This window comes from Megascapheus bottae, chromosome 5 (genome assembly GCF_031878675.1).
Source record: "Megascapheus bottae isolate mThoBot1 chromosome 5, mThoBot2.hap1, whole genome shotgun sequence".
Taxonomy (NCBI): Eukaryota; Metazoa; Chordata; class Mammalia; order Rodentia; family Geomyidae; genus Megascapheus; species Megascapheus bottae.
The window spans coordinates 57,681,145-57,701,484 of NC_143513.1; positions in this window are offsets into that span (position 1 = coordinate 57,681,145).

Here is a 20,340-nt window from a genome sequence, read left to right on the forward strand (position 1 = left end):
ATGTACGTGTGTGCATGTGTGTGTGGTGGGGGGGGGGGGTGCACCTGTCCTGGAGCTTGATTTCAGGGTATGGGCACTGTTCCTGAGGTTTTTTTTTTCTCTCTCAAGACTAGTGATCTACCACTTGAGCCACAACTCCACTTTTAACTTGTTGGTGGTTCATTGGAGATAAGAGTTTCATGGACATGGAGCTGGGAGTTTGGCCTAGTGGTAGAGTGCTTGCCTTGTATGCATTAAGACCTGGGTTTGATTCCTCGATACCACATATATAGAAAAAAGCCAGAAATGGTGCTGTGGCTCAATTGGTAGAGTTCTAGCCTTGAGAAAACTCAAGGACAGTGTTCACACCCTGAGCCCAAGCCCAGGACAGGCAAAAGAAAATAGTCATATAGTCTTTCTTGCCTGGGCTGGCATTGAACTAAAATCCTAAGATTTCCATCTCCTGGGTAGCTAGGGCTACAGGTATGAGCCGCTCACACTTGTCCCAGAAACTTAATTATTGTATCTATTCTCTTTCTCATGTGCTGTTAACAGCACCTCTGTTAACAGTTCTTCAGTACCTAATATCAACAAAACACTAGATTCAGAATGAAGATGATATAGTTAGTTATTCATATTTTCCATTGTTTAAACTGAGATGTTTCTTTCAATTTCTAAGTAAAAAGGGAATCTGAAAGTGAGATGAGAATTTGTAATGGTTCAAGGTTGTACCTATCTGCCATGAGATGGTCTCATTGGGAGGACTCTTTGATGGCCTGCATGGATAACCACCTTCGTGGGCTCCACCTACCTTAATTTAAGAGAGGAGACATTTATATGGTTACTGATGGATTATTCACTGGACCATGGAGTGTCATGTGAAGAAAATGTATTTATTGAAACAAAGGAGATTGTAAACTTCTGAAACAGACTGTCATTAACTTCATCAGAGAATTGGATCCAGAAACATGGACTGGGAAGAGCAGCAACACTAAAATCCATGTCTGTAAGACATTGTGGACATGATATGGTTATACTTCCTGACAAATGCATTGAATATTCCAGTGTATGACACAGATAGGAATGAGGGAGATTTTGCTCTTTCCAATAAAGATAATTTTCTGGATAAAATAGAATAGAAAATAGAAAATTTTAGATGGTGTTATAGGGGAAGGTAACTTAAATTTGAGTCAGTATCTGAAAGGGTATAAAAATAGAGGGCAAAAGCAAAAAATAAAACTAGAGGAACAAGAATGTCCTTCCTCTCTCCCTCCCTCCCTCCCTCCCTCCCTCCCTCCCTCCTTCCCTCCCTCCCTCCCTTTCCTTCCTTCCTTCGTTCCTTTTTTCCTTCCTTTCTATCTATCTGGTCTGTTTCTCTTATTGGCCATTAGGCTTGAACTCAGGGCCTAGGTCCTATCCCTGAGCTTTTATGCTAGCACTCTACCATTTTAAACCACGACTCAACTTCTGTTTTTCTGGTGGTTACATGTCATAGACTTTCTTACCTGCACTAGCTTTGAACTGGGATCCTCAGATCTTTGCTTGCTGCCTTGTTAGGATTACAGGCATGAGCCACCAGCACTGGGATGGTGCTTGCATTGCTAATGGTTACACTAGTCTTTCTAGGAAATCCTCCACATGGCCTAAGGATCTAATTGGTCATATAAGAGGAAGCAAAATAAGGAGGGTCCAGTGGAATTTGGAGGAATACATAAATACCAATGATAAAAATCTGAGGACTTCCTGATGTTATTGGAAGGCATCTGGGGGAGTTAGAGTATTGAGGAGGTTCATAGCTGCAACTACTCTCAGTGATGCTTATGTGACCCTCCTGCTTTTCTGATGTAGTTGGGGAGAACCCAACTTACACTTGGAGATAGGAGCACAGTCTACTTCTCATGTTCTCAGAAAGAATGGTGAAAGGCAAAGAGAAGACTATAGGATAATCTGATTAACATCAAGTCTTAAGTATATTGTGTGATTATGTGTGTTGACTGAGAATTGTGAATGGAGTAAGAATTATGGAGCTCTGGAAGTGATTCCTGTAGTCACCAAATTAATTAATTCTTTAGACAGTAAGATAATCCCTAGTAATTCTAGTTCTCTGTTGTTATATGGAGGTGATTGTTGTTCAAGGGCCTGATCCTGGGTAAATCAGGAAATAAGACCAAATGTGAGATAGAAAACTCATAATACCATAGAGAGGATTAAAGCACTATTCAGAAAAGAAGCTGCTAAAATTCTAAGCAGAGTAACTGCTTAATTAGAAATTAATTGCACTTGGAAAATATTTTATATGCTTATTTCACTGAATTCAAAACCCAAGAAGAGTGTTTATTGGGTAAATCAGTCTAGCAAGTCGTTACATTACACATTTTAAAGGCTATTTTAATAAGAATATAGAAGAGAATGGAACCATGCTATATGTTCTTACTGTGAATTTTATACATTTCCTATCTCATATCACAGATAGATGAAAACGAAATAATGATAGAGAAAGGAAAATCAAAATGAAGAAAGTGTGATTCATTATATAATGTCAAACTGAGGAGAGATTTCTACTGAAATCAAAGATATGGAGACTTGCAAACACCAAATTCACCTTAGAGATTACTAGACGTTATCATGAAATGAACTAGTTATTTTCCATTTTAGCAGAAAAAGGAAATAGCATTCTTTAAGAAAAGAGATATCACTCTATTGGCAGGTGTAACATCCCTGGGATGAATGAATAGTAGTCCTCTATGCCTATGACAGTTTCCAGCAACAGATTCAGTTACATGTGTTTTGAATGAATGAATGAGTGAATGAAGAAAGAATGACTTTGTTAGGCCACATTCATATCTCTTGTTTTTAAAACGCAGAAACAGGAATGATATTAGTAAAACACTTACTTTCATGTCATCTTGTTGACTATAATAGCTACCTTTTATCTTATGGAAGTGACCTGATGTCCTTCACATGGACTTCAAATTTGTCAAACAGATGGCTTTTCTCTTGCCTTTTCTCTACCAGCTCTTGAACACAAATCTATCTGGTATAGGGTTGCTCAAACTTAAAACCATCTATCTCTTCTCCTTGTTAAAGTAGATCATGATATATTTATCACAGCTATGAATTTTTCTTGCTTTCATGACTCAGCTAAAATGCCAAGTTCCATGAGTGACGACACCGTTTTTTTTTTTTTCCTGTCTGTTTGAACAGGGTATCTTGTCATGAACAGGGTGCTCATAACATGGTAGGAATTAAGAAAGAACAAGTGGATGAAATAACTAATGAACTTCATTTTGCGATACTCCACATTTTCAAAAAAAGAATGTAATGTAATTTTGATTAATATAACCCTTTCACATTAAGCACTTGTGATCATGGTATGGAAAGTGTGGGGTGTGTGTGTGTGTGTGTGTGTGTGTGTGTGTGTATGCTGTAGAAGCTCAAATAAATCCTATAATAGTTAGAAGTTAACAAGTTACATAATTCGAGCAAACCCAGATACCATATTGAGTCATATTGAGAGCATTCATTTGTTTTTCAGCTGTTGAAAACTGGAATGGGTTGAGAAGTAGTTCAAGGGGAACAGCTGCCATCTTTCTGGTTTATAATGATTTTGTTTACTTTTAATCTGTTTTTCTGGGCATGCTTCTTTGCTTTCCATAATAAAAATAAAAAAATTATAAAAATAATAACAATTATAAATGAAATGAAGAAAAGACAAAGGAGAAACATTTAAATTCAGAATATTGTTAAAATTAGAATTTGAGGGGCCAGGAGTTTGGCCTATTGGTACAGTGCTTGCCTAGCATGCACAAAGACCCCGGTTCAATTCCTCGGTACCACATACATAGAAAAAAGCAGTAATTGGTGCTGAGGTTCAAGTGGTAGAGCTCAAGCCTTGAGAAAGTCCAAGGACAGTGCTCAGGCCCTGAGCACAACCCAGGACTGGCAAAAAATATAAAATTTGAATATAAAATTTGAAAACATTTGAAACATTCACAGCAACAGCTGTACACATTTAAGGTAGGAAGTATAAATGATATTAGGGGAAAAAAATAAAAACACTAATACCAGAGTTCCAGAAGCTTAAAAAGTAAAATCTAGAGGTTAAAGTGGAAATGTTAAGCTTGAAATAATAAAGTTTTATGATCTTAAAAAGGTAAAATATAGGTACTTAGGACTGAATATTAGTACAGGAGAATTATGGTCAGAAGATAACTCAAGAATTGTTGGAAAAGGGTTTTCCTCACAAAAAAGTTCAGGTCCTGAAGCCATGGCCTTTGGGTCTCCTATCTATTGGGGCTCATGCCCTGCAGCAATTCTTAGTGGTGGGGACATGTGTACAATATGTATGCAATATTAAGGCTTAAACCCATGTCCTTATACTCTTGAGCTTTTTCATTCACTTAAACCACATCACATCATTACTTCTGTCTTTTTGTTTATTAATTAGAAATAAAAATTTCTAGGGATTTATCCATTTGGGCTGCCTGTGAACTGCAATCTGTAGATCTCAGCTTCCTGAGTATCTAAGCTGATAAGTGTGGGCCACTAGTGCCTGGTGCCACCATTTTTACCTACAAAGAATCTCAAGTCCTATTCCTCCTGAGAGTTGCCTTCCATGGATTACCTCAGAGGAGCTTGCAGAAGGGTAGTAATGAGATGGTATCCAGATAATTTCCTCATAGATGCCCCTTGAAAATACTTTACCAAATGTCAAGTCAACTTTTAATGGATTTGTTGTCAAAACTATATTAACATGATTTTAGAGAGCTTAGAAGATGTATGTGTCCATTTATTTGATATTTCTAGTTACCTTGTGGCTCAGGTAACAATATTATTATTATTTATTTATTTATTTTTAGTATAGTTAATTGGAGATAAGAGTCTGAAGGACTTTGGGGTTGTCTTGTAACCTTGATCCTTAGAAGTCAGCCTTCTGAGTAGATAGAAATACAAGCATAAGACAGTGTCATTTGGCCAACTGAAAGACTTTTCAAAACATATATTCAGTGGGCAAAGTCCTCTATAGTCCTTTCTACCATAGCATGTTACCATATTCCATTTACTATTTTCTTGAGTTCTTAGTGGTAGAATATTTTGTAACATTTATGAGCAAGAATGACAAAAAGGAATATGAAGACTTCACAGAAACTGCTTTCATTCCAGATTACAAATGAATTAATGGAGAAATTATGCCAGTGATCATGACTTTATGCATGATTTCTTATTCTGTGTGAAATTTGTCATCATTAAAGTATGATTTTTTAAAATAGGAAATATTAGTCATTTCCAAAATTACAGAAGATAGAAAAAGTATGTGATAAAGCTAAGAATAGATAGGTATAGTAAATGACTGGTTATATATTAGCCTAGATTTTTTATGACTAATTTCTTAACAGTTAAAATTAAGTTTTGAAAGATCATGACAGTCTAGAATAGATGAAACCTCACAAGAATTCCACTAATAGAGATACATGTAAATTTCCTTATAGTTGTGTATGTATAATAAAAGTTCATGTTGCCTATAGGTTACAATTCACTAACAGAAAGCCATTCATTAATTAAAATTTTGCAACATTTACTTGTGCCAAATAATTATATTAGACACTGCCAACTCCAAAGCCTACCAGTCACTTGAGCTATATAGGTTAAAAGACATATATATGTATCTGGGGCTGGGAGTTTGGCCTTGTGGTAGAATGCTTACCTAGCATACATGAAAACCCAGGTTCGATTCCTTGGCACCACATAACATAGAAAAAAGTCAGAAATGGTGCTGAGGCTCAAGTGGTAGACCTCTAGCCTTGAGAAAAGTCCAAGGATGGTGCTCAGGGCCTGAGCTGCCCAGGACTGGGAAAAAAAGACATCTATATGAATAGATTATTATATCACAATATAATGCATGTATGGAGTTTTTTACAACAACAAAATGAAGACAGAGAAAAGATGAATGCTTCAAAATTGGGAGAATAATAGTTTTTTTCATAGAATTCTGAGTTGTTACAGGCAGTTTGACTTGTGAAAATTGGAAAAGAAGATTGTTTTGACTCTTTGAAGACTCTCAAAATGGCTGATCACCTTCTCATCGGCAAGAAGAGTCTATGTGGCAATTGAATAAATCCTCAAACACAATCTCCCTTTTGATATAATGAAATTGTAAAGGTTAGAAAAAAAACAAAAACAAAACAACAACAGGCAAACTTCCTAGCATTTCCAGTAACTGCAAGTAGTGCACAGCTTGAAAGCTCAGAACCGAAGACTTTGAAGGAACTTCAAGATCTAAATTAGAGCCGTGTTGAAGTACTGCTACAAATGATTTATAAAAATATAAGACAAGCTGGATGCTGGTGGCTCACACCTGTAATCCTAGCTAATCAGAAGTCTGAGATCTAAGGACTGTGGTTCAAAGCCAGCCCAGGCAGGAAAGTCTTATATGCAATTAATTACCAGAAAACCGGAAGTGGTGCTAAGGCTCAAAGTGGTAGAAAACGCTTTGAGCTGAAAGAGCTCGGGGACAGCGCCTGGCTCAAAGTTCAAGCCCCATGACTGACAAAAGAAAAAACAACACTTAAGATTAAGACTTTTCAGTACCAGATTTTCAGGATTATTTTCTTCATTTGATGCAGTGAGTAATCAATATTTGTATTATATATTTTTTAGCTCCAGCATGTCTTAAAGAATAAATTGTGAAATCATTGTCAACAAAATTTTTCACATTTTATCATAGCACAGGAGCATAATACATAGCACAGGGCATATTACAACATGTATTCCTGAGTCTACCTTGGGAATTCTAATTCTGTAACATGGGTGCAACCTGATTAAAAAAAACATTTCTAAAAGGCTTGCAGGTGACAGAGCTGCTGTTAATCTTGCAATCATGCTTGAAACTAGCACTGATCTGCATGCTTACTCTGAAAACATATGTGGTGAAAACTCCATGAAAATATCTCTGTATAAATCACTTGATCCTGTGAATTTGGCAGTGCATAAGATAGGATGAATGAGTGCAAGGGGTCTTGGGATCTTAGTGTTTTGAGCAATTTTAATAGCTTGTGTGGTTTTTCTTCCTTTTGTTTTTAATGATCATGATGGTCTGCTTTTTAGCAAGTACAAATTGATGATTGTGGTTAGATCCATCCCTTGCTGACAGGATAAATTAATGTCTCAGATAGCATATTAGGGAAGGAGAAAGCAAAATGATTTGTATTTATTCAAAGATAACACTGAAACATCAAGGCATTTGAGATAAGAAAATAATGTGACCAGTAAAAGTTTTTAAAATGATGGTATATCAAGAAGGAAGGCAGGTAGATCAGATTTAGAACTGCAATAATAATCCAAGTGAGAAAAACTGAAAGACTATACTGGAATGATAAGAATGCTAACAACAACAAATAACCACCTTCCCCACTGGCCAGGGTGATGAGAGATATTAAACATCTGACCTTAATAATAATAGAATATTTATTCTGTATTCCTCTGGAAAGTAAACTAACTACTCTCTAAGAACTTTATAATTCAATCCCAATAATAATAACCTTTAATTAATAAAAATGTTTTAACTTCTCTTTTACACAACAAGTAAAATTGAATCATAGGAAGGTTAGGCCACTTGTTCAGGGTCAAACAGCTGCTGAGGGCATAGAAATAATTTAAATTCTAGCAGTTTAACTTAAAGCCTAAACTTCTAGTCTGCTTAGTGACATAATGACATTTGGCTGATTGTATGACAGGGAGGCCAGATGCACAAGGTGTTTGCAAGTTTCTACACAGTACTAGTCTATGTACTGACGAAGAACACTTTGAAGGTAAGATGTAATTGGAATACGGTGAAGTGGATGAATGAACTGTATGTTGTGTCCTTCTAACATTCAGTCATTGAAATCCCCCCTCCACAACAACAACAAAGAAGATGGTGCTAGTGAACTGGGTTTTGACAAGATAATTAGGTCATAAGTGGTGCTTTCTATGTGAGATTAGTGTCTTTATAAAAAGGCCCCAGAGGGTCCTGACACCTTTTTTTTTCCATCAGCTAGACTATGATGAGGAGAAAACCATCATAGCAAGGAAAGGACCTCACCAAAGATGGATCAGACTTCCAATGTCTAGAACCATGTGAAATAATTTCTGTAGTTAATAAACCACCTTGTTTGGGTTACTTAGCCATAGCTTCCCCCAAATGAATAACATAAAGGAGAAGGACATAGATGAACTCTATCTTGTATATTTTGAGATTCAGATTCTGCAGGAAGTCTCAGTGAAGCCATATAGTGAGTATATGGATCTTGGAGTGTTCCCATGTAAACTCTTAAAAAAAAAAAACTGATTTGGGCCGGGAGTTTGGCTTAGTGGTAGAGGGCTTGCCTAGCATGCACAAAGACCCAGGTTCGATTCCTCAGTACCACATACATAGAAAAAAGCTGGAAGTGGTGCTGAGGCTCAAGTGGTAGAGCTCTAGCCTTGAGAAAGTCCAAGGACAGTGCTCAGGCCCTGAGCTCAAGCCCAGGACTGGCAAAAAAACCCAAAAACCCAATTTGCAGATTTGTATGCAAACATGTTTCCAAATAAATAGACTAGTGTAGAAATTTATTCAGTTCTAAATATTACATTTCAGTTTTAACTAAAGTGTATGCACAGAAACCATGGTGTGGGAAGACAGAGAAATTATGTAAGAAGAGTAGAATAAGGAGATGTGTTGTTTAGTATAGTCAAGGAGATATGCGTATTGATAGTACATAGATATTGAAAGACTAGCTAATATAGAGCAAGGGGTGGTTTCATTTGTTACAATAGAATTACATAGATGCAAAATTTTCAGACATATATACTATAAATAAAACAATAAAATCTTATCAAAATGGGAAATGGATGCTTTACCATGTAGAAAGTGGCTGTATAAGAACATATTAAAAATTGACAACAGCTCCTCAGAATGCGTAGTTCTGGAAAATCATTCATTAAGGATTATTGAGTTCTTCAGCAGTGAAATTATATTTCAGGTTGTTTATATAATGTGTAATTCATTATTTTTATTATGACAATCATAAATTACTTCTGGAACTTCAAATTGAGGTCAGTAATTGTTTTTCTTGGTGAAAAATATATAAACTTACTAAGATGATATAAACTCTAAGATGATAATTTAGTGAAAGCTATACATGATCATTTTCTTTAAATATTATTTCACATCTTCTAACTACTTTAGGTATTTTCTAACCAAATGCAATTGTTTAGTTGTACATATCATCTACTATACCATTCATTCCAAATAAAAATACTAGAGTTATTAATGTTACCTAGAACAAATATCGAAAGAAAGTATAGTTCCTCATTACCAAATGTGTGATTTTTTTTCCTGTTTTTATTTCTCTCTCTCTCTTTTTCTCTCTCTCTCTTCCTTTCTTCTTCCTTTCTTTTTCTCTCTTTTCTTTGCCACTGGGAGTTTTGTTACCAGCAACGAAATACAACTTTCCTGTTGTACTGTGCAGGTAGATACTATAAATTTCTGGTCTTGCTTTCCCATTGATCTGGATTGCCATATGGGATTCCTGTTCAGCTGATCTTTATTTCCTGAGTCAGAAATTCTGTTTTACCCATCTTTGGGGTTTTGTGATTCTCCATGGGCCTTCAGGTATTGCACATGAAAGAGAAGGTTCAAAGGCATAGAAATAAGGATCAGGGCTGAAATGTTTACACTGCATTTTAAATTTTTTCTAAACATTTTCTAAGCTGATGGATCAGCATGAAAGCTTAGTAGATCTAAGATGTTTGTATGCTCTAGGTAGGTTACATTTGAATACACATGGTTCATAACATACAGTGTGGTACTCACCAGGTATAAATTCATACAGAATTGTGTATTTTTATTTTTTCCAATAAGAATAATTAACAAGATTATAATCAATTGTGACATTCCTGAATTTTTTGTAAATTTGCTGACCTATTCTTTCTGTGCTTCATTTTACATGTGATTATCGATATTGAGTAAAGATAAATTATAGCTTACACTTGAATAAAAATTTAACAAGTCACTAGAAATTTTTAAAGAACTATATGTAGTTTTGCTTCTATTTATATTGCCAACTATACATATCATATAATGATAAAATGGTGATTTTTTTAAAAAGTGAAATCATACCAAAAGAACCAGATGGTTATACTTATCACTTATTTAATAAAATGCATTTTATATAAAAAGATCACATACTGTTTCTAATGTTGGAGTAGCACCTTTGAACATAATCTGATTCTCCATCAATAGGTACACATTATGTGTTTATAAATTGTAAATGTTAGCTAGGCAGCTCTGCTATTTCTTTCTGATTTATGTACAAACACAATATTTAATATAGAACATAAATATTGGAAAAGTGTCTTGTGCTTATTTTAACGTACAAAAATGGTTATAAACATTTTAATGTTTATTTTAAATTTTAGTTTCTTTTATTTTAATCCCAAAGCAGCATTTGATTTTTAAGCCCTGCACAGCATTTTATTTTTTTATTATTATTAAGCAGATTTTTGTCATTATGTTAAACTGTAACAAAGTCTGTCCTTTAAGGAAGTTTTCATACATTAAAAGATGTTTTGACAGCACAAAGTCCATTTTCTGTGAAACTATAGGATAATTTATAAAAATGCATTCCTGCTTAGCAGCTGATTTATCAAAATATATTTAACATAGTTTTCCTCTTTTCGGGTTTCTCTTTATTTTTAGCTGGGGTGTGTGTGTGTGTGTGTGTGTGTGTGTGTGTGTGTGTATGATTTGCCTGTAAATTTTGCAGAACATTCTTTTAAAGTAACTATTAGACACATATTATTTATCATTAGGAAGTAAAATAGGTTTATAGGGACAAAGAATGCTGGGAATTACATAACACACTTCCCTCAGTCATAGCTGCACAACTAAGAGCAATGTTTAATAAATGTTACACAACTAATAGCACAGTTCAATAAATGTAACATTGTTATGATGTTAAATGGTATTCATAATAATGTACAAATTAAAAAAATGATTATAGAAGTAATTAGAACATAAAAATGTACATTATGATCTCAAAGCTCAATTGTTTAAAACTTTTCCATAATTGTATTAAAAATCTATGTGGAAATTGAAGCCCAAGGCTCCCTGGGGCTTCTTTTAATATCTGGAAATTGTTTATTTAAATGTATTAGTGAAATGCCCAAAAGACTTTTCAGATTTTTTAATTCATAGTTATGACAGTCTATTGATGATGATTTACTTACCAACAAATATTAAAAGTATTTCTTGGTCAGACACCTTGTCTTTGTCTGTCTGTTAGCCTAAAGTTAAGTGACACAAGAGGTGGCGAACTAAGAGTATGGAGTGTGGTTGATGTTTTCTTTAACAAAGATAACATCAAAACAGGCTACATGTCTTTTCTTTCTCCATGTCTCTCTTTTCTAGCCACCCTTTTTATCCATTAAGGAAAAGAGAACTCTTCCCATATCCAAACATCACCTTCCTCTTTGCTTTCAACTTGATCATTTTTGCTGAGTTGTCTGTAAGGCACTCCAATAACGATCACAATGCATCACAATTAATTTAATCCCCACCACAGTTCTTAGCAGAACATTTATGTTGATTTTAAAGTCAAGATAACAAAGATACAGAAAAAGACAATGTTGCACAGGTATTTCTGCTATGAATTGCTTCTGGAACTGTCACTTTCCCTTACCCATGCCTTTCTGGGCACTGGTGGCTCACACATCTAATCCTAGGAACTCAGAAGACTGAGATATAAGGATTCAGGTTTGAAGCCATCCAGAGCAGGAAAGTCTGACAAACTAGTGAGAAATTAAAAAAAAAAAAAACAACTGAAAGTCATACTGTTACTCACATGGTAGACTGCTACCCTTAAGCATAGAGATGCTCAGGGACAGAGCCCTGGTCCTGAGTTCAAGCTCCAGGACTAGAAAAATAATTGCAAACTTATGGGTTTTATTACAGTTTCTTTTTTTTTAATCTATCACATTGCCTTATGTGATACATAATAGAGTAGAAAAGATTTACTTTACATTTAGCATTGTGATTATGTATGTGTGTTTGTGTGTGAGTATGTGTGTGTGTGAGTATGTTTATGTGTGTGCATGGGTGCATGTTTTGGGGTTTTGTGGGGTGAGATGGTTCCTTGGGCTTGAACTTAGGGCCTTAGGTCTGTATTAAGTCTATTTACTCATTTATTTATTTATTTTGCTAAATCCTCTACTGGAGCCACACCTTGGCTTTGAGCTTTTGGTGGTTAATTGGAAATCATAACTACACAGACTTTTCTATCTTTAAACAGTGATCCTCAGATCTCAGCCTTCTGACTAGCTATAAGTGAGTCTTAGGCACCTTGATAAATTCATTGATACATTCAGATATCTTTCTTTTTCATTACTGATGTTGAGAACTGACACCAAAGCTGGTGTTTGATACAAGTGTGCTCTAGCACTGAATAATACTTGTAAACTTCATGCAGGATTTTAAGCTGTCTGAACTAGATGACCTGTATTCATCACTATGTATGATGGGTAGCCTATTAATGACTAAAAATATTATTCAGTCTCTTGAAATCATTGCATACTTAACTGGAGCATGAGTCTTCTTGGCTTTTACTCAACCTCATGTGTCTACATATTCCAAAACACTGTTGGTAGCAAAGGATAATAAAGGGTGATTGTGAAGAATCAAGGATCTTGTGACTCTCTTGAACAGCCTAATTTTCCACAAATCCTCTCTGTGTTATCTGATATTGCTGTAGCTGAGAAAGCCCTATCACAGTTTGATCTCTTCTGTTCAGTGAATCAGGCCTGCTGCCTGCTAGTCTGTTTGGCTATACAAAGTTCACCACGTTTTAATTTTGGAGCTGGTAGAGAGATTCTCTTTCTCAGACTGAGATTAATAACATGTCCACTTGGGTATATGGTCATCACCGTTAGTGATTGTTCTTACTTCACAAAGCACTCAGTGAAACACAATACCTTTCATTAGAAAGACTAATGTGAAGAAATAATTGTTCAGATGAATTTCTTACAGTTTCACTGAATGACATACTATACACAAAGAAGGAGGTATACTAGGTCTTTTCAGAATTTGAAGATGAAGAGGACTTAATATTGCTCGCTAAGTGAGCTTAGAATACCCTGTGAGGCCGATGTGTTTAAGTAGATAAGTAAAATGGAGGACCAAATGATTTACTAAGTGGATATCCAAAAGCCAATGGAATACTTCTATTTTAATTTGGATTTCAGAAAAAAAAATTATGGTGGAACACCACTTGACCTGAGTATTAAGTATTGGTTAATATATAAATGTCTATTAGGTTTGCTTATGTAAATATTCAAATATATGAACAGTATGAATTTATATGTGCTTTCATATGTAACTGTGTAGATGTATTTATATGTGTGTGAATGTCTAATCCTGTCTGGTCATCCATTTTCCTAAATGTAGTAAGCCTTCTATATCAAAAGGTTCAGTGTCTTCTTTCTTTCCTTTTTCCTTCCTTCCTTCCTTCCTTCCTTCCTTCCTTCCTTCCTTCCTTCCTTCCTTCCTTCTTTCCTTCTTTCCTTCCTTCCTTTGTCCTCCATTGGTCATGGAGCTTGTACTCAGGGCATGGCACTCTCCCTGATTACTTTCCCTTAAGACTAGCACTCTACCACTTTGAGCCACAACTCCACTTCTGGTTTTCTAGTGATTAAATGGAGATTAAAGTCTCATGGGCTTTCCTGCCCTGGCTGGTTTTGAATTGTGATCCTCAGATTTCAGCTTCCTGAGTAGCTAGGATTACAGGCATGAGCCACTAGTTCCTGGAATTCTGTGCTTTCTGATTCATCTAAACATAAACAGTATCTCTACTGGAAAAGAACACACATTTTCCTTGTCATTACTGTCTAAACATAGAATATAACAACTATTCAAATAACATTTCCATTGGATTATGTCTTATGAGTAATCAACAAATGATTTAACATATGTTGGAATATATATTTAGGTTATAAACAAATACTACATTATATACATATATATATATATAATTAAAAAAACTGGTAACCTGCTGATAATTTCCTAGATCTGAATACTCACAGATATTGAGAAGTGATTTTTATTTTTATTTATTTTATTTTATTTTGTTGGTTGTGGAGCTTGAAATCTGGGCTTGAACTTCTGGCTTCCTAGTGGTTAATTACAGAAGGTCTTTAGTGCCCAGGCTGGCTTTGAACTGAGATCCTCAGATCTTAGCCTCCTGAGTAGCTAGGATTACAGGCTGATTTTTATGAAATAGGAAAATGAATTTTATAAAGTAATCTTTTAATTGATGGCATCAGTTATTATTTGCACATGGATATTGGGTTTAGCCACTAAAACTTTTTGCAATCATTGCCAATCAATATAGTAACTTGAACAGTGCATATCATGATGTGAAGAGGATTCCTGACGTGAGATAGCGATCAAATTTAGAAGAACTTTGTCCTGAAGGGCCATACTTTTTGTTGTTTGTTTTGGGTAAGGAGATTTCGTAAGATCAAGACTGTCATAGGATCTATATAGTATTCAGTCAATAACTGCTTTAGCTTGGGTTGTCCTCAATGAATAGGAATATATGTGAAAGAATCTTATCAACCACACCTTACTGTTTATCTGTGTCATTTTGAAATAATGAGCCAAAATAATTCAATTTTTATCTTTGTAAGATCTTTCCTTCCACATCTATTCTTTATTTAATGGTTGTATCTGATGTGTGTAAAGATTTGGCATGTGACTGAAAAAAATATGTAAGATCCTGGTTTTATTTTCTTTTTTTCCTGAAACTTCTTTTTTCTTTTTTTCTCACTGAATATTTCTTATTTGGTATATTACCTTACCAGTAATTGTTTACACATAGTTATAGGGCAATAAAAATACAACTGGTGGAAAAAAATAAATGGATTTCTTGTTAAGTGGGAATTAGTACTTAAGCAGTAATAACAGAATTTCCCTCATTGGGTTTGACGATTAAAATTAGCAGAGATGTAATGCAGTTACTAAATCATTTGTAGAGTAGTTTGAATAATGATTAGAGAGCTCTTGTATTCATATTTCTCTGAAATACTTTGAAACCTTAAGCAATATTCATTTCCAATATTCATTTCCAATTTGCTAAGTCTAAGAAATTTTACAAAACTTGAAAGTGGTTCATTTTAAGACTTGGAAGAATGAACAAGTATACAGCAGAGCCTGTAACTTGAGGTCATCACATTTGACTCATTATTCAAAATACCTTCTTCAAAGTAATTTCTTCCATAAAATCACTCACCTAGGGCCGGGAGTTTGGCCTAGTGGTAGCGTGCTTGCCTAGTATGCACTAAGACCCGGGTTCGATTTCTCGGTACCACATACATAGAAAAAAAGCCAAAAATGGTGCTGAGGCTCAAGTGGTAGAGCTCTAGCCTTGAGAAAATCCAAGGACAGTGCTCAGGCCCTGAGCTTAAGCCCAGGACTGGCAAAAAAAAAAAAAAATCACTCACCTATTGTTGATGAAGCAGAGTTTTGAACTTGGCTTTCGTTATGTTTTCAGTGTAAATACTGTGCTACCAAATTTATTTTCAAACTTATTCAACTTAGTTCTGAAATTTTCATTCCCTCTAGTTTGCTCCCAATTCATGGATCAAAATGTTCCCCCAAAAGTTGTATTCAGAAAATTTCATAGAGATATTTCATTTTTTCTATGTGAATGTGAATGTGTCCATTTTTAGTCTTGTTTGACCTAGATTTAAAAGCCCCAGGGACTGGAAGACCATGACTATGCAAATCATTTTGTTTAGTACTTCCTGAAATTGGGCATTTAGTAAATATTTACAGATGATGAAAACTTAAAGTTCTCTGAGGATATCCAAAATTTTTATGACAGCCAAATATAGCATCATAGTTTATAGACTCTCCAGTATTATGAAATGATTTCTTCCTTTGTAGCAACTTTGCTTTTCATCCCTTCTCTCTTTTTAATTTTCTATTACAGCAGTTTTGAAAGTCTCTCATTTTGTGCTTCTTTTGTTAGAAGTAACTTGCAAATCTGGCTCTCAGAACCTTTGTATTTATCTCCATTATGTTGCTGGTACCACATCGTCTTGTCTTTCTTCACCTTTTCCACTTTGGAATATGAAGAGGAAGAAGTTGAACATCCAGTAGGTTAAAATTGTAGAACAAAAGGAACCGCAAGAATAATATGTGTGCCTGCTAGAAAAACATACACATAAAAATCTATCAAAGTTTACTCAGCCATTTAGGAAAAAATTCAAGCCTAAATTCAGTGTTTGTAAACTGTAAGGTTTTAATTTTATTTATTGTGAGGTTCACTATTGTCTTTCCTGTGTAGCTTGAAGTATATTGAGGCTTAGAAATACAATTCATGTGAACTTATTTATGCCTATTTTTCATAATCATACATGTTGTATACATAAAATACATATTTCAGTGTTGTTTTAGATACTGTGTTGAGTAAGTGCCATATGTCTTATTATGCTGCTTAGAAATTTCAGATACAAGATTGTGCTTTTATAAAATTCTAATAAAACTGAACTTTCACTGCTCCTCTGTGTGCTGGAGATATTTCAAATAAGACATATTTAATTTGAAGGTACATAATTTCACATTATTTTTATCATCTTGCTTTTTCTTTGTAAGTGTGAAAGCTTATACTGGTCTATTCATTTCTAACTACAGGTTTGCACTCTATAAGTTGCACTTCATAATTTAATCCAATCTATATCTTGCTTTGTGTTCTGTAATTGCTTTATGTGCCTTTGCATTTCTGTCATTAACTACAATTTGAGTATTGCCAAGGCAGGAACTATCTTGCTTTTCATTTTTATTCTGCCTTGTAATTATCTTGCTTGTGAGCACATATTATACATTTAATACATTAAAAATATTTTTGGGTCTTGAATTATATTTTTTGCTTCACTAACATAGAGTAAAAGAAAACTTGAGGGAAATAAATGGGGGAAACTTTTTGCATTATCCAAACCTCTGTCTATATAACATGCCAGAACGATTTGCTATTGAATTTTTTGACATAAATGCATATTTAATTGGACTCTAGAGCATGTTACTTTGTACACATGGTTGCAGTGTTTGTTCTTTCTCAGATTTCTTTTCAGATTTTATTTGATCATTGAAGAAAGAAACACAATGAGGGAAAAGAAAGTTATTGGACAAAGTATTTATGAAATTGTGTCACTATTGATAACTATGTAAATATGAATAATTTCTTAAGAATTATAGGAACATGTAGCTTAAAATATTTAAATTCTCCTATCTGTAATTTTAACTTTAATTTATTTTGTGGGTTTGATTTTTAATATGTAAAGTATTTTTGTAAATTGCATGCTATAAAGGTAAAAGTACAGAAATATTTTCACAAATCCTGTACTACAGAAAAAACAAACAAGATACCAGAATAGTATTATTGGAGAATCATAGGCTGAGAGAAAAAAAACTGCCATTAAATTACATTTCCATTTAATTTTGGAAAAGAAAATGTTGGCCTTGTTATGCTAGATTATCATAAGCTTTATTTCTGATACATTTTATCATAATGCACACTGAGTATAAATAAACTCTGGTATGCTAAACCTAATAGCAATTAAACTGGAAATGTTTGTGTTTCATCTCTGTGAACTTCGCAGAAATGTTTCCATGACAACCTCCATGCTAGTTAAGACAACCAGAGGTGATCAACAGTTTAGGTATTTTTTTTCTCTTGTAAGAATGGAATTTGTGTTGACAGTTTTGGCCTTTAATGGTACTTTTGTTCTGTGTGAAAGTATTTGTTTACTAGATCATATGCTGTTAACTGTCACGGTGAGGTAGAATGACTGCTTTTGATAAAAGACTGCATTATACTTTTTAGTCTGTAAAGCTCTTTTACTCTAATTATCTCCATCCGTATGGAAGAGTCCATTTGCTTTAGTTTTCGACAAGTAACAGTTTATTAAGACCTAGTACAGAATCTGAAAGAATGTTTAACTTTTATTTGTCCATCTAAAAATGGAAATCCCATTTAATATTACTTCTTAAGTTTTCCCTTGTGTGCACATCTCTGTATGTGTACACCACACAATCATTTGGAAAGGGCATCTTGTAAGTGTTATCTTTGCAAAAGGTTATTGGGGGGGGGCCGGGAGTTTGGCCTAGTGGTAGAGTGCTTGCCTAGCATGCACGAAGACCCAGGTACTATGTGCATAGGAAAAAGCTGGAAGTGGTGCTGAGGCTCAAGTGATAGAGCTCTAGCCTTGAGAAAGTCCAAGCACAGGGCTCAGGCCCTGAACTCAAGCCCAGGACTGGCAAAAAAAAAAAAAGTTATTGGGGCAGTGTTCAGGATTTTTCCTTGCTCATTGTCCTAGAATATTTGTACCTACCCTATAGGAGTTTCCAAGTATCTCCCCCCTCCATCACAAAATATAAAAGATATCTTCAGTTTCCACCAAAAATTTCCAAGATTCCATTACTGGGCATGGAAGTGGATACTTTTCCCTATTTTCTGTTAAATAGAAGTTAATTGTGAGAGAACCCTGTCTACTTTGAGAATCCCAGAGTAAGCATCGAACTAAGAAACTAGGTGTTCTAAGAAAGTGGACTAGAATCATGAAAATTTACTCTCTAGGATGTTGTGGATTGCACAGGAGACAAAAGGCACAATTCTCATGGGAAGCTGTTTGTCTCCTTCCATATCTGTCTCGATGGTCACAAGTCAGCATTGTCTAATATCTGCAGGATGGAGAATGTTTAAGGAAGATGTATGAAGTGCTCTTATATAATATGCATGTGGGAAATAAGCACCTTTCCCAAATGAAGTCTGAAATTTTTACTAGATAGTATTGCTATGCATTTAGTAGACTTAATTTGCATCAGAAATTCAGTTTTGACCAAGTTTGATAAATCTGTTAGATATATAATTATAGATATGACATAAACTATTAGAAGGATCTGCAGCTTGGAGCAAAAATGAGAGATGGGAAGAAAAATCTGTTCGCTAGTTCATAGATTTTACCAAGGGAGGGTTCCTAGAAATTAGGACTGTGTTCCATACCATTCCAAAGTTGAGGTAATGAACAAATGAGTCAAAAAAGTTATGAGGAAAACATAAGGACTCTATATTTTTTGAGATCCACATGAAATAAGAAATTGTAAGAAGGAAAATACAACAAGTTATTTCAACTACTGCTGCAAAGAGAAATGAGTACTGAAATCAGCTGTTGAGTGTAGCTCCCTTGGTGTGAGTTGCTCTTGGTGGGAAAACTACATGAACAGAATGTAGTATATGAGAGAGGAAAGACAGAAGACCAGAGATATCCTTGGGTTGGCAAGATCCCTGGCTGAAATTCCACCCCTCCCCCTGGCATTAATTGCTTGGATTTAGTTACATATATCTTTCTGTAGAGTATGTCTTCTTATGATTGCCACAAAATTTGAAGAACTACCTTTGTTACCTTTGTTGGTTTTGACCAGCTTAGTAGGTATGTATCTTTTCTAATTATACATCCTTCCAGTTTCTCACACAACTGGTTTAGAACTTTTGTCTCTTGTGTAACACCAACAAGTAGAAATTTAATGTTCACTTTAATATGATGAGACTATGTATTGCATACCACAGTTACTTGATTATTTCTATAATATTATCTTGCTCTTATCGGCCCATTAATAGTTTTCTAAGGCCTTAAACCAAGGGATTTTAGTGCATTTTACCTTTTTTTTTTCGTTTTGAAGTTTTCATTAGGATTTTTTTCCTACAGGTAAATTATGAAGCAAGACATGGAGCTTTTAAACCAAGGGATTTTAGTGCATTTTACCTTTTTTTTTTCGTTTTGAAGTTTTCATTAGGATTTTTTTCCTACAGGTAAATTATGAAGCAAGACATGGAGCTTGTTGCCAAATTTATTCCTGGAAAAGTTCTACCAATTTTGAGTCCACTAGCAATGTAGACTGCACTGATTTTTACAAGAGGCAGATGGATTGTAATGCTTTTAATCTTAGTGCTAATGTGATGACAAATTGGCAAATTAAATCAAGATAAAAGCATTTTAACCTTTTGTTTTTGAATGCCATTGCCATATTTTCAATTTCAGACTAAAATCTACATTATAGGTAAAACACAATTTTAAATTATGAAAAGGCAAAGATAATCTATGTGGAACCAAAATCACAAACCAATGGTGCTAGTTCCATTACTGTTGCCTGTGCAAGCTGTGGCATTTTGTTGTCTTCTGTTATGACAGACAGGATAACTTTTAGGATACACTACATTTTTTTTCTGTTCAGCTTCATTTACAACTTTATTTTATGAGCCTGGGTGCTATCCCTCAGATCTTCAACTC